General features: G+C 33.1%; 1 pseudogene; it reads right to left on the reverse strand.

Annotated features, from left to right (window-relative positions):
- Positions 1–1,263: 1,263 nt before the first annotated feature.
- LOC112390967 (vacuolar protein sorting-associated protein 29 pseudogene) lies at positions 1,264–3,202 on the reverse strand (annotated as a pseudogene).
- Between the last annotated feature and the right edge of the window lie 11,564 nt (positions 3,203–14,766).

The raw sequence follows: 14,766 nt of genomic DNA on the forward strand, positions 1-14,766 counted from the left end.
GTTCTTTACCACTTTTCCTTTTTTATATAGATCCAAGTTTCTGAACTGTAGTATTTTTCTTTCACTCCTAAGAACTTTTTAAAACATTTTTTTGCAAAGTGGGTCTACTGGCAACATTTTGTCTCAATTTTTGTCAGAAAAAGTCTTTATTTCTTCTTCACTTAGGATAATTTCACTGAATCCAGAAATTTAGATTGGTGGGTTTTTACCTTGCAATGTTTTAAATATCTTACTTGCATGGTGTCCGAACACAAGTCTAATGTAATTCGTATCCTTGCTCATTTGTAGGTAGGATGTGTGTTTTCCCCCTCTGGCTCATTTCAAGATTTTCACCTGTCTTTGTTTTATTTGCAGTTTGAATATGACGTGCCTTGGTATAGATTTGTTGTTATTTATTCTGCTCAGTTTTCTCTGAGCTTCCCTAATCTGTGGTTTCTGGTCTCTCATTAATTTTGGAAATTCCTGAGCTCAAGTTTTTTTTTTTTAAATGAAAGGTAACTGTTTATTACTGGAGAAGAGAAGAATGTCTACAAGAAAATCTAGTTTCTTTCCCCTCATGCACTACTTTGGTAATAAAGTTCCAAATATCAACTATGAAGATATTTACAAGGACAAATTTTTCTTAACATGTGACCATTTACTGTGTGGTGGACATTTTTTCATAGAAATCATATACTTAAACTAAATATAATCTTATAGTTTACAAGAAGCTTAGAACATTGTATTAACAGAAGACGAGATTATGTTTTACTGCAAAATATTATAAAAGTGATACAATTTTGTGGCTCTTAAACGATTAATTACTTGAGTTGAACAGGGAAATGAAAAACAAAAAAGAAACCCAACAGAAAAATCATCAGGACACGCCTCGCTTTATGATTTTTTGTATTCGATTCGTTCTACTTTCAGGACGTCTCTAATTAGCTGGTACACACAAGTGACAACTGTAGAAGCCTGGATATCCATCAACACAAATGAAGGAATAAACGATATTTACAAGGACAAATTTTTCTTAACATATGATCATTTACTGTGTGGTGGACATTTTTTCATAGAAATCATATACTTAAACTAAATATACTCTTATAGTTTACAAGAAGCTTAGAACATTGTATTAACAGAAGACGAGATTACGTTTTACTGCAAAATATTATAAAAGTGATACAATTTTGTGGCTCTTAAACGATTAATTACTTGAGTTGAACAGGGAAATGAAAAACAAAAAAGAAACCCAACAGAAAAATCATCAGGACACGCCTCGCTTTATGATTTTTTGTATTCGATTCGTTCTACTTTCAGGACGTCTCTAATTAGCTGGTACACACAAGTGACAACTGTAGAAGCCTGGATATCCATCAACACAAATGAAGGAATAATGTTTGTTTCCAAGGCATTATATGTTCCATTGGCAGAACCTGGATTAATGTAGACTTTATTTTCATGCTCAAATGCTTCAAATATTTGTGTGTGTACTGAAATAAGAATATCCACATCAAACTGCCTCTGCAACAGGGCTAAGCTGGCCATATCTCCCCGTGGAATAACTTCATGTTCATGGATCAAACCAATTTTGAACTGCCCAACAGTTAACGACTTTCTGTTCTTGATAATTCAGATTCTCATTGAAGTCTCCTCTCACAATATGAACATCGCCAGCCAGAGTCTGGAGATAGTCATAACTCTCTTCGGTACAAAGGTTTCCAGTGCAGAGAGTGTGCTGAATCATTCCTGGCACCAGCAGTTTTTTGAATTTAGCTGGCAAACTGTTGCTCCAGTGTGGGATGTGCAGGTCTCCTAATACCAACACCAACGTCCTGTCACTGGGCTCCACTCAGTCACCAGCACCGCTGCCGCCACCCTCCCTTCCTCAGATGCCTGGGAGTCTCAAATATTTTTCCATCCCTTTCTCTCTTCTTCTGGATTACATGTATTACATTGTTTATAATTGTATCATAGCTCTTGGATGTACTTTTTGATTTTTTTTCATTTTTCTCTTGCTTTTCAGTTTGCGAAGTTTCTTTTGACATGTCTTTTAGCTCACTGACTCTTTCCTCAGTAATTTCCAATCTATTGATGAGTCCAAAGGGCACCCTTCATTTCTGTTATGAAGTTTCTGACTTCCAGCATTTAAAACTTTTTTCTTGGGGTTTTCATTTCTCTTCTTACGTTACCCATCAGTTCTTGCATGTTTTCCACTTTTCTGTTAGTTCAGCATACTAATCATATCTATTTTAAATCCCCAGTCTGATAATTCTAAAATCTCTGCTATACCTCAGTCTGGGTTCTGATGCTCATTTTGTCTATTGAACTGGTTTTTTCTATTTGTTTGATTTTGGTTTTTCATTCATTTGTTTAGTTGTTTGCTCTTAGCATGGCTTATAATATCTTGTTGAAAGCACACATGATGTATTGGGTAAAAAGGTACTGAAGTAAACAGGCCTTTAGTGGGAGGTTTTAAGTTTATGTGGCAAGAGGTTAAACTGTGTTAATGTTTGCTATAGCTGTATGCATTAGAGGCTAATGTTTACTCTAGTGTCTTTCATTTTGTCTCCTGCTTGTCTTCTTAAAAAGGGTCTGAGCTTTGCAGTCCTTTTAGCTGTAGTCTCTTATTATACAGGAGCCTGGTCTCTGTTGGGTAAGGTGTGGGGTTGGGGGAGCATCCTGTAATCCTATGATTAGGTCTCAGTTTTTTAGTGAGCATGAGATCTGAGGCTGTGACTTCAACAGTGCTTCTCAACACTTTTTCCCTCTGTAGGTGAGAAGGCTAGTAAGGGTGTAACTTCCCTTTCTCAAAGTTGGTAAGCTCTGGTAAAATAGTTCCTTTTCTTTTTTTCTTTTTTTTTTTTTTTTTGCGGTACGCGGGAGGAAGCCCATTTCTTTTGAGTGTAGTTCTTTATAAAGGGAACAGAATGTTCGGGAGTATTTCAAAATGGTTACTTTTCCTCTCCCGACTACAAGAAGCCTAAGGGGATCTTTCTCTGATCTTCAATGTGAGAAGCTGGTAAGGATCCTGGAGGTAAAACTCATAAATGTGAGCTGTGTTCCCCCAAACTTGGCCCCTGGTGTTTTGATTTCAAGCTAGTTTACATTGCACCTTTGGCAATTTGTCAATAACATTTGAAGTGTTCCCATAGGTTCTGGCTCCAGCTTGGGTTTTTGCTCTTGACTGTGGTGTTGGAAAGCTGTGATTTTTGGTATCCATCTCTCCAGCTTTCAGGGCAGTGATTTATCCTTGACCTTACTTTTCTTATAGATCTAAGAAAAGTTGATATTCAGTTTCTTCAGCTTTTTCTTTATTTTGAGGAGGGAGTGAGAACTTCAACGCTCTTTACATGTCAGGCCAGAAACTGGAAGTACAGATCCCTTTCCACTTCAAAGCCAGCAATGGTCTATCAAGTCTTTCTCTGGGATTAGCATCTGAACCTCTTGAGGGAGGCCTCTGTCTACTACAGGCCCCAAGTTCACAGGTCAAAGAAGTAGGATTAGAACATAGGTTCCCTTCACCCTGGGCCATCTCTTTAAGTACCTTTTAAATTTGTTTAAAATCCTCTATCTCTCTCTCTTCTTCTCAAAACACCAGCTTTACAATTATTTTCTCATTTGGATAACATTTTCTTTTGCCTATGACACTGTTTCTACTAAAACTCTACAAATGTGGTTTCAGTTTGGACTTTAGTCTCTCTGCCTAAGATGATCCTTGATAAAAAGTACCCTGAAATTATATCTAGCAATTAGCCTCAAAATTCATAGCCCTTACCAGAAGGCTATACATTACAAATTGATTTAGCCCATGAAGCCACATCCCTCTGTGAAATTAGAAGCAGTCATATAATATTGGAGACCTACAGACTATAATTGTGAACATTATAGAGATGAGAAGATAACTGAAATAAACAACTGGTACTAAAAAAATTAAACAGGGTCAGTACTTCTATGCTTCCAGGTATATAAACTCATATAAGTTCAGATATACTCTTCTGTTAAATTTCACTGGATGTAGCATCAATATTTCAAGTGCCTATTAGTTAGTTTCAATGATCCTTACATAGAAACAAAGTTTCAATAAACAATCTAATATCATTTACAAAAGGAAAGATAAGTTTTCAAACCAAATTCCTTCAACATAACATTAATATAACCTGGAATTATATGGTGTGATAAAAAAAATCTTAAAAAGGACTAAATTTGTCTATATTGCTCATAAATTTTGAAAAATTTTGAATCTTGGGCATGAGGCCCAAGTCCAGGTCAAATGGATATTCAATTCAAATTGCCATCTGCTAGATATTTTTGAAACTGATGTAGTATAAATTTGTATTTAAATGTGTTTTAGTCCTCAAAATGTTCATACCACAAAATCACCATTTTGACTGGCATTAATTAGAATATTTGTCTGGCAGTATTGGCAGAAAGACCGAGAATTGAATATAGTAACAATGTACCAAATTAATTGCCTACCGTGATGGACATCTAGGGCCAAATATTCAAAGGGCATCTGCAACTTCTTCTATGAGGGCGGGTTTGAGCTGTTTCAAATAATGCATACATTGCCAATCCTGTTTCAACAGAACAAAAGGATGTCAGTGGAATGCTTTCAGGGGTAAGAAGGTTGAAGAAAGTTATTCCTGACTATGAATAAATTGTAAGGCACCAGCCACACAGATTAAGACTGCCGCAAGTGGTTCTAGTATGCAAATTTATTTTCTGCAATTATATTCTTGAGTGTGGTAGAACTATAGACAGGTTACAAAATCTATTATTTTAAAGAAATTTCATTGCATATAGCCTATATTCTTTAGTAAGATGCCATAAAAATAAAAAGCATAAGAATGCTTTATTCTATGCTATTTCAGAATTTTTCATATAAAACAAAACTTAACTATGATTTATAATTACATAAAATCTATGTATTTTGAACTAATATATTTCTACTATAGGAAGAGCAGATATTATATTGCTATTAAACTCTTAAAATTAAACTCTTAAACTCTTATTAAACTCTTAAAATAATGTGATAAATCATGTTCTTTTGGGGCAAATATTAGATATAAAAAATGGAAGACAATAAGGAGTAATCCTTACACTTTCAGGAGTTGGACAATTATTTAAAATGTCTTAGACCTATTATAATATGCTTTTCTTTGAATTTTATTTTATTTATTTTTTATACAGCAGGTTCTTATTAGTTATCTATTTTATACATATTAGCGTATATATGTCAATACCAATCTCACAATTCATCCCACAACCACCATATAATATTATTGTAATCTAAGAATTAAAATATAGAATTAGTATAGATTATTCAGTGCATTCTCAATTATGAAGGGAAACATTACCAACAATTTGTTGTGGTTTCTTTTGGACATATGGATTTTTAAAATTTTAATTATTATAGTTTTTATAATACATATATAGTATATATATATCCTGTTAAGAGCTAATTAAATAAAAATGTTACCTACTTTTTTTGTACAAATCTTTATTGTGTATATAACTCCTCAATGCAAACACTGGTACTAATTTTTGAAATTGTGTTTCTGTGGTAGATATAGGACTTATGATATCAACATATTAAAGGATCCCTGTGAATGCTTGTTGTAAGTGGTAATAAATATTTATAGCCAATCTAATATAAAGGAAAAATTTATCATAAGGTCTTAATGTAAACAACTAAATTATCATCTATTTCATTATTTCTAAATAACTTCTAATTATTTAATCAAAAAATTGTGAAGCTGTTATGAAGGTGTTCTCAAATGAGAACACATAAATGAAAAAATCTTGAATACTAGCAGCGATATGGATTTTGAGATTTTTTTTATAGTCTGACCTCAACCTGTCTACCCCTGCAGCTACAGCTCCCATTCTCTTCCAGGTAATTTGTTTTAAATTGTGCTGTTAGCATTGTCAGACAAAATACAGGGAATCCAGCTAAATTTTCATTTCAAATAAACAACAGATACTTCTTTTAGTATAGTTTGTGTCAAATACTGCATGGTTCAATAATACTAAATAAATACTTAATACTAAAAATACTAGTCAGAGTAGCAGTGTGGAGTAGAATAGAGTATGGTATCAGTCCCATGCAATAGTTATACTAAAAAAAAAAGAATTGTTTATCAAGCATTCAAATTTAACAAAGTTTCCTGTACTTTTATTTACTAAATCCAGAACCCCTAACCATTGCTAATTTGGTGAAGCTGGGAAGTATGTTTCCTAGAGTCTCTGTCACTGTATATAGAGTTAGCCCAAAGAGGACCTTGCATATAATTTAAATGATGGAAATGAAGTGGCCACTATTACTCTGTAAGTCTTTGAGGTCAGATATGGTAATGAACAGAGAATTGCCAATTGGGCTTCAGCTGAGTCTCACTCACCACTGCTTAGCCCAGGACTCTGCATCTTGAGTGCTGATCTTTCATGAGTGATAGTGGCCCCAGAAATTTGGTTGTAGCAAGAGACTCCATAGACTTCTCCAGGAGCTGGCAGGGACATGCTTGGGTTCTCAACTTCCCCCACAAAAGCTCCAATTTGTTCATCTGTGTTATGCTTCATGAAGTGTTGTTAGTCTATCTTTGTGTCTACTCATTCAACCGATCTTTACTTCTTAGCCCCTCACTCCTGTAATATCCATGACTTTCATAATTCTCATCATGGTTCTTTATCTCTGACTAAATTCAGGTAATTATGGACAATGGAGGTCTCAATAATCTTACCTAGTTATTTTCTTTCACTGTAAATTGTCAAATGTGGCAATTTGCTTAGCGGGTATATCGCCTCCTTATGGATCATATTGTGTTAAGTAAGCGAACCTTCTTACCATTACCCCTATCAATCCATCAGCAAAAGGTTTGTTTCCTATCTTGCAATGTTGGCTGCTGTTTTATACATGTTATTTCCCAATGGAGGTAGGATTAATGGAAGAATAACGTTTTCCTTAAACTGGTTAGTTGAAGGTGCCACTTGGACATATTGGGATCCTCAGACCAGTTGACCAACAAGCAAAGAAGCAGGTTAGCATACTGGTTGAAGTGGCTTATTCTGACTTTATAGAGGAGCATAGGTTTACAATGGAAGAAGTGCAGAAAATGCCTGGAATTCAGGAGAAACTTTGAGTTGCTTCTAATCGATAGAATATGGTGAAGTCAATGTGGTTATCACTCCTTTGGTTATGTTACATTATATAGGGCTCTGTCTTAGCTGATTGCAGAGAGATCCTCTCCCGCTTGTCTTGAGGAGACAAGATGTTATGACAAGACTGTCTAAGGAGGGAGTAACTTGGAAGCAAACCGTGGACAGCCTCTAGGAGCTGAGGGCCTCATTTTTACAGCTGCAAGAGATTGAATTCTGCCAACAACCACAGGGGTTTGGAAGAAAACACAAGCTCCAGAAAGGAAGACAGCCTGGCTGACACCTTGACTAGAGCTTTGTGAGACCCTGAACAGAAAAACTAGCTAAGCTATATCTATATTCTTAACTCACAGAAACTGTGTGATAAGGAATCTGTGTTGTTATAAGCTGATAATTCTATGGTAATTTGTTACACAGCAATAGAAAATTAATATATCCCAGAACACTCATAATGATTCTGCTTTCCTGACAAACCTGATTGATTCCCACTTCATGGTACATACTACAGTTGGATTTTTTAGAGCTTTTCCCCAGTTCTTTTGAGATATAATGGACATACAACATTATATATGTATAAGGTGTACAACATAATGATTTCATATTGACTATATTGCAAAATGATGACCACAATAAGATTAGTTAACATCCATCACCTCACAGTTACAATTTGTGTGTGTGTGTGATGCGAACTTTAAAGATCTACTCTCTTAGCAACTTTCAAATATACAATAATACAGTATCACTAACTATAATCATAATGTTGAATATTACGACCCCAGAGCTAATTTATCTTTTAAGTTTGTACTTTTTGACCAGCGTCACCTAATTCTACCATCTACTATCCCCCACCTCTGGCAACCACAGATCTGATCTCTGCTTCAGTGAGTTTGTTTTTTTGAAAAATTCCACAGATAGGTGACCTCATCCAGTATTTGTCTTTCTCTGTCTTACTGACTTATGTCATTACTGTTTCTCCTCACTAAACTGCAAACTTCATGAAGAAGTTTCTTCTTTGTATCTCCAGTCTCAATATACGAGGTACCAAATGAATAGCTGCAGAGTGACAATGACTGACTGATCAAATCAATGAAGTAATGAACAAATTATGATTCCATATCAGATTTTGTTTGGAAAGCGAGAATGAACCATAAGAGCTAAAATTGTCCTTATTCTCTGTAAGGATGGTGAATTGCTAACATTTCTAATTACTAGCATAAAGCTGCTTCAGGAGAAGTTTAAAAAATCATTTTAGTTCTCTGATTATGAGTCATCATGATATACAGAGTTTGACATTAGAATCACTTGAGGTACTCATTAAAAAGTGCAGACTTATGGCCCTTAACTCAGGTACAATGGTTTAGGATTTTTCAGAGTGGGTCTCAGAACATGCTTTTTACAGACTCCTCAACTGATGTTTATTCACACAAACATTGAGAACTATTTCTGGAGAAACATGACTTTCCTTTTACAAAATTTTTAAAAAATATCTGTTTTTACATGAAGAAGGTTCTTCACTGTGCAAACTAGAAAATCAAAATCTTCTATACTTATAATTAGGTAATAACAATGAGTTCATATACTGTTGCTTAAAGTCAGAAGACAGTTGAATTTAAGAAATGAACGAATTAGACTAAGGGATATATGCCAACAATTGAAAAGGATCATCTAATGACCACGTAGAACTACAATTTCAGAATTTTATTTTATGTATTATGTGTTAAAAATTACACTCTTGATTCACTTACTTTTTGAAATGTTAAAATTCAGAAAACAATCTTTTTTTTAACTTAACTGTGAACATAGTGTCAGATTGTTAGTGTTTTTCCATAATTTTAAAAAGAAACCCCAATTCCATTTCTGTTAATTAGATCTCAGGTTTATGAAAAGAATTTTAATATTTATGTCTCGGTCCTTGTTGAAAGGAGGATATTCTGTTAGCATTTCACTAGTATAATGATATATTATCTTTAAATCTACTCGTCAAAAAACCCCATGAGTCATTCACTGAAAAATGAGTAATCAAGAAATTCTTTAGCGTGCATTGTTACACCAAAATCAATAATATGTTTTATTGAAAATATTCTGATCAACTTTTAATGGTAAATGTATTTATATTATACTTACTAACATAAAGCAATTACAGTTTTCTAGAAACTTGAGAGAGCGTGAGAAAGCTGTACACTAGTACAAAAGTAGAAATGGTTTATAGGAGTTTGTAGGAATTAATGTTTAATAAAAGGGTAATAAATTTATTTCAATATTATAATACCAAACACTAATTTGCCTTTAAAACATATAAAGTAATTAAAGTACATGATGTTATTCCTTACTCGTTCACCTATCCACATCTCAATGTGTTTTGCAAAGTGACATGAAATGAGTTAATTCTTAAGAAAAATAAGACTTAATTATTAAAATTGCAATATAATAAATGGCTTCAAAATTGCATTTTTTGTACTGTATGTTAATTAACTTTTTAAGAATTGATTTTTAAACGTACTTATAGAAGTATTCATTTATGATCTTTCCAGTACCAACATTTTCTGATTAAAAGAAAAAAACAAAAAAGCCAAAAAACAGCTCTCCTAAATTTTGAAATTAGGAAGCTTAGTAGATATTGTGAAAAAATGGAAGACTGGAGAAAAGCCTGGCAATTCAATCAGGTGACATTGTTCAAATATAGAAATATCTCATCAATATATTACTAAAATACAGTGGTTTATTGGAGTTTTAAAAGCTTAAATAAATAAATATGCAGGCAAGATAACATTTTAAGAACACAATGTTAAGATTTAGACAGCCACCCATAATATATGTGTTAGTGGCAATCATTTTATTTCAGAACTGATCTATCATAAGTATACTTTGACAAATATATGTATTGTTTATAATGTTATATATTTTAAAATGTTAATAAGTTTAGATTTTTTAAGAAAGATATTAAGAAAACAATTATATTGCAGTGATGACAAATGTATTTAAGATATACTGTGAAGTACAGTAAAAATAGTACTGGGCAAAGAATCAGAAACCATATCATCTGCCCATTCTCAGCAAATTATTAGCAGTTTGATCTTGGATAAGTTAAATATAAGATGGGGTTAAAAATTAAACATGATGATAATTAAGTTAGTTCTTAAACTGGTCAATATTATTAATGAATATTAAATGCTTAACACTCATTTGTAAAGGATGTCTTTTAATTATTTGTGCATTAATTCACAAAATACTGCAATGTAAGTTAAAATTTGAGACCAAATACTATCAGATATGTTTTTAAACTGATTTAATTCTATCAAATAATTATAAATGCAACATTGCCAACTGATTAAATTTAGGCTATACATATAAATTTAACCTGTACATATATGATAGAAAGACATTCACAATTTGGTATTAATTTTGCCAATTGAGTCCAATTATTTCATTAAGTTTACAATTACAGATTTTCAGTGTCCTTGACTTTTAGAATTTTAAAGTAGGAATGACTTATCATCTCTAAAATCCAGCTAATGAAACTTAACTTTCAGTGGCCCTCAGGGACAAAAGACCCTTCTAGGGTCTTGTTATTAAAAGTGTATTCCTTTCTTAAATTGGGCCCTCGATATTGCATAAGCTTCAGGCTTCAGGTACTCATATACATTTCCAACTACTAAAGAGGGACTCCTTTATTTCTCTTTTTTCCAGTGTATGTGTGTCTATATGTGTATATAGGTATGTATATAGTTATTTATATATGTATGTGTGTGTCTGTGTATATCTGCTGTTGTTGTCTTTTAATATTTAAATATACATATTCCTCCAAGGGAAGAATTTTAATAGGCCTAGTTTGAATAGCTTGCCTATCCCAAAAGTTAGGGGGGAGAGCAAATCAAACTGTTTTGAAGCTGAATTATAATCAGTCTTGGAATAGGAAGACAGAACTTCTAGAGGAAAAAGTTGCTCTTCCAAACAATGGTTGGACAGACCAAACATCAGAGGACAAACATCATACATATGTTTGGAAAACAGGGCATGAGTTGGTAGTAGGCAAAAGATAAGCCTAGGGAGAAAGCAAATGCCAAAGCACAGGAGCCTCTACATATGGTGGCAGTTATGTTTTATAGAATTCAGCTGCAGAACCATGTACCTTGTTATGGATTTTGTCAAATGAGGCAATGCAGCTAGAGTTTTAAGGAGAGGGATAAGCCTTGATCTGTCTTAGAAAACTGAATGTGTTATGTGACTTTCATAGAAAATGAGACAGAGAAAGAAACCCAGATTTAAAGGATGAGAAGACAAAAGAAAGTCTAATTATAACCATTTATTTTGCATACAGAATAATATCTGTAGTGTTCTGATGACTGATACATATATTGTACTAAATAGTAAATCAATGGTAAGTTATTTAACGTATTTTAGTAATGGACCAATCTTTTATTATTTTGAAATTATTTACAGGACTCTTTTAGAGATGTATATTTTGTAAAAGAAGTTCAGCACAGACAACATAATTATCTCATTCCAGCTTTGAAAACTAATTTCATCTTGTAAGAATAACAACGTTAGACATGTAAATGAAGAAAACACTTAAATGATGCTATCAAAGGAAAACAATTTCCTGCTGTTAATTGAGTGCTTTGACAAAATTCAAGATATATAAAACTGTGAAATATTGATCTTCAATGATGATAACTGCAGTTCTATTATTAAAAAACTAAAATACTGATTTAAGAAATTCAATTTGATGAATGTTTGTGAAATAGAGGTGCAGTTGTTTTCTCTACAAATATTGACCTCTACAGAAAAAAAGGTGGAAAAAATTCTTGTTTTTCCTGCTTTAAGCAAATCACTCTATGGTTTTGTGTATGTGTGTGTAGGATACTTGCATTAATATCTTTATAAAAGAAAAGCAAGTTTTTTTAAATCTTTGTTGACCTGAAACAAATGGACTGCCACATATTTCTCCAGCAAAGATGAGTTTGCTGGGGATCAACAGAGAATTTCAATTCAGGGTCTGCAACCATGGCGAGTCACATGCAGATTCCCTGCATGGCAAAAGGAGAACACTATTACAGAAAGGAAAGGGAAGTTGGGAGGGCCATATTTAAACAGTCCATGGTTTTTCATTGGCTGAGTCCTTGCCAAGAAGTAAGTCTTTCTTCTTCCTCTTGGGCTCTGCTATTGCCTCAGGGCATGAGAGCTCCCCTTCTGGTCTCCCAACTATTTAATTGAAGTTTCTGTTTGTTAATTTTCTACACATTCAACGCTAATATTTATCTTAATAATTTTCAGTCATTTTAATCTTTCTAAAAATCTGACAAGTGTATTCGTAGCATTCAGTGCTGACCAAATTTCATGTAACTTTTTCACTCATAAACTTATTCATTTCACACATATATGTTGCTCTATTCTATAAGATTTATAGATTACAGGGATACAATGAGAAAAAAAGTTTTTACTTTTTCATGCAATGATTTGATTTTATCTCCTTTCTTAGGATATCAATTATATTTCTTTTTAATATTTTTAGTGGTTGCCATACAGCTCCCAATATATATTTTTAACTAATCTAAGCCTCCCTTTAAATAACACTAAAGTGCTTCAAGTGTAGTGTAGCTACCTTATCGTAGAATATTCTGAATTCCTCTCTCTCAGCTCTTATGACATTGTTATTCTTTTCACTTATTCATATGACATATCACTCAGTATATTGTTACTATTTTAAACAAAAATTATATTTTAGATCACTTAAAAATGAAACAAATATTTTATTTTACCTTCATTTATTCCTTTTCCAATGGTCTACCTTTCTTTATATAAATCTGAGTTTTTCATCTTTATTATTTTTCTTTTCCTTAAGAATTCCTTTTAACATTTCTTGCAGTTCAAGTCTGTAAGTAATAAATTCTCTGTTTTTGTTTCTCTAGAGAGTCATTTTATCTCCTTCTCTTTAGAAGAATAATTTTGCTACATATAGAATTCCAGTTTTGTTAGTTTGGTTTTTTCCCCAACACTTTAAGTATTTCACTCCACTCTCTTCTTATTTGTGGGGCTTCTCATGAGAAGTTCACTGCAATTCTTGTTCTTGGGCCTTTATGGTAAGACATTTTATTTTGTTATTCAAGGTTTTCTCTGCCGTTGATTTTCTGCAGTTCGAATGTGATATGTCTACGTGTTTTTGTTTGTTGTTTTATTAATCCTCTGGGTTTCCTCCGAGCTTCCTTAGTCCGTAGCCTGGTGAATATCATTAATGTGGAGAAGCTTTTGGCCATTATTATTTCAAATCTTTTTTCTGATTTCTTTTGTGCTCTTTTATTCTCCTTCTGGAACACCAATTACATACACGTAACATGTCTTGAAATTTACCTACAGCCCTTGGAGACAACAAGGCCCTGGGTGAAGTTGTGCAGTGTTTTTTAGTTTTGGGTTTCTCTTTTTTTTTGTTTTCCAGTCTCTACCTGTGTCCCATCTACCTATAAACAGAGGTCAAAATAATTTCATGGCTGCCCCTAGAGTCACATCCTGGGTGGGATAGCTCTCCCATGGAGGAGGGGTATAGCAACGTTAAAATGCAAAGAATTTGAACACAGGAAGGGGTAAAGAATGGATGCCAGGATTGCAGTCTATCACTGATCTACCCCATTCTTGATAACACTATCTTTGGAATCCACTAACATTTCAGTAATTTGGACTCATCGCTTTGTAGGGGTGCTGTCATGAAGGAACTCATGGCCTGATCTCAGTACGTCCTGTATCTCGCCTATCCATCTCTTGCTTTTCACTGTCAGTTTTTAGATGAAACCCAGAGTAGCCTTTAAAACTCTGAAAACAGCTTTATTTTATTTCCATCCTGATTTGATGATTTAGATGCATATATGATTTTACTTTGTAAATAATTTTCTCTTAGAATTCCAAGTGATTTTTCCATCTTCTTTCCATTTCTGAGTTCCTGATGAGAAGTATAGTAACATTATTCTTTTCTCTGTGGAGATGAACTGGTTTTTTTTTCTTAAATTTCTTAGGCCATTTTCTGAAACTTGGAATTTTCAAATATCACTAAGATGCATTAAATGCAGGTTTCGCTTTCTTGTCTTTTTAAAAAAATCTGTCCATTCGTTTTAGCACCTACATTGAAAGACTTGATACTTTTCTTTTCAAAAACAATTGTGTTATTCTACAATTCCCCCCTTCATCCAATATTGCACCTCCTCAATTTTGGCCTCTATATCATTTTTCTCTCAATATTTTTATTTACTTGTCTTTTTATCCTATCCCAGTGCAGTATCATTAATATTTTTTCCTCTAACTGCTCTACTGCTGTATTTTTTCTAATTATTAAGAGCTCTTTTTCTTATTCAATTTTTCCAATTGTTTCTTTTTTCTAGCATCCTTTTCCACTTTGTAGGTAAAATATTATTGAATTTGAGGACACTATAATCTATTTTAAGAACATTATTATGATTTACTTTTTGAATTATCCTCTTAAATATTTCTTGATATTTTACACTAAATTATCTATTTTCTTTCCCCAATGTACTGTGTTCTTAAATTGCCCATACATTTTTAAAATGGGAGACTTGCTTAAATTTTCCTAAGTAGATGATTTTTTTTTTGCTGTTTTATATGTATATTTATTTTCCCAATAGTTAT

This window comes from Neophocaena asiaeorientalis, unplaced genomic scaffold, assembly GCF_003031525.2.
Source record: "Neophocaena asiaeorientalis asiaeorientalis breed wild unplaced genomic scaffold, Neophocaena_asiaeorientalis_V1.1 scaffold722, whole genome shotgun sequence".
Classification (NCBI taxonomy): Eukaryota; Metazoa; Chordata; class Mammalia; order Artiodactyla; family Phocoenidae; genus Neophocaena; species Neophocaena asiaeorientalis.